Raw genomic sequence first — 1,841 nt, 5'->3', positions numbered from 1 at the left:
AGGCTGATAGTGTTGAGGTTGATAGGGTAGAAGCATGTGAAGTTGAAGTTGAGGCTGATAGGATACAACCACAGGATGGTGAGATGGATGATGTACAAGTTGGTGATTGGAGTTCAACACGGGAAAGTGATGATGCTGAGAAGGAAGGTGAGATGGATAAGGAGGATGGGTTAGTAGACATAAATATCGAGTGTGGTGTAAGAGAAAGTTGTAGTGATTTGGAGGTTGAGGTTGAACCATTTCTACCTGAGTCTGATTCTGATATGGATGAAGATGAGATTAATGACTGTAGTTGGTTCAATGATGAATGGTAATCTGAGGAATTAAGATCAGTAGAAAATAATATTGAAATTTATTATTTAGAATTGATTGAAAATACATTCTCATATCCTCTATTTGTAACCATCTAATTCTCCTAGAAAAGGAAATAGAGAAACTAGGAAACAAAATAAAATAAAAGATTGTATGACTACTTTCTCTAATTAGGAAGATTCTAAATAAATCTTCTCTAATTACAACACTCCCCCTCAAGTTGGTAAATGAATATCAATCATTCCCAACTTGCCTACAAGATCTTGAAATCTACCTGGAGGAAGCCCTTTTGTAAAAATATTTGTTATTTGAAGTTCTGTAGGAACATGAGTTGTAATCACAAGGCCTCTGTCAAGATTATCTTTGATGAAATGTCTGTCAATCTCAATGTGCTTGGTTCTATCATGTTGTACTGGATTATGGGCTATGCTCATGGCAGACTTATTGCCACAGTGTACTAGAAAATACATTCTCATATCCTCTATTTGTAACCATCTAATTCTCCTAGAAAAGGAAATAGAGAAACGAGGAAACAAAATAAAATAAAAGATTGTATGACTACTTTCTCTAATTAGGAAGATTCTAAATAAATCTTCTCTAATTACAACAAGTTCTCCTCACAATAGTGATGAAGACAGTGAGCACGAAGGGTATGGCCATTTTTCCACATTTAGTCAACCAAAAAATATGGTAGATTTTAACTGGGAAGTGGGAACTTACTTCGTGGATAAAGAAGACATCCTTGATGCCATCAAAAGTTATGCAATGGAGAATGGGAGAAATTTGTAACTTGTGAAGAATGATAAAAGAAGAATAAGGGTTAGATGCTTGGGCTCAAAAGGAAAATGCCCATGGGTGGCATATTTTGGTTTCATGGGTGCAATTAAGTCATGGCAACTGAGGACTGTGTTTGACAGTCATACATGTAGTAGGGAACACAAGGTTCGACTATTCAATGCAAAATGGCTTAGTAGAAAACTGGAAAAAACAGTGAGAGAGAATCCTAATGTCAAGGGAGTTGATATTAGAGAAAAAGTTTCTAGGAAATGAAATATAGCAATATCTAAGAATATGGCTTACAGGGCCAAAACATATGCATCAGACGAAGTGGCAGGCTCCTTCACTAGGCAATATACTAGAATATATGATTATGCTCATGAGTTATTAGCAAGAAACCATGGGTCTACAATCAAGGTCAAAGTTGAGCCATATGATGGGAAAGTAATATTCCAGAGGTTTTACGCATGCTTAAAGGCATGCAAAGATAGCTTTGTTTCTTGTAGGCCAATCATTGGCCTTGATGGAGCCTTCTTGAAAGGTCAACATCATGGTGAGCTATTAACTGTTGTGACCAGAGATGCATACGACCAAATGTTGCCATTGGCGTATGCAATTGTTGAAGTTGAGAACAAGGACACCTGGACATGGTTTCTGGAGCTATTGATTGAAGACCTAGGTGGTCCAGATGTGTGTTCTGGACTTACAGTAATGTCAGATCAACAAAAGGTAATTTCCATTATACTTGTTGT

The sequence above is a fragment of the Vigna radiata genome, unplaced genomic scaffold, assembly GCF_000741045.1.
Source record: "Vigna radiata var. radiata cultivar VC1973A unplaced genomic scaffold, Vradiata_ver6 scaffold_363, whole genome shotgun sequence".
In the NCBI taxonomy this organism is placed as follows: Eukaryota; Viridiplantae; Streptophyta; class Magnoliopsida; order Fabales; family Fabaceae; genus Vigna; species Vigna radiata.
Note: the sequence above shows the minus strand (reverse complement) of the source record.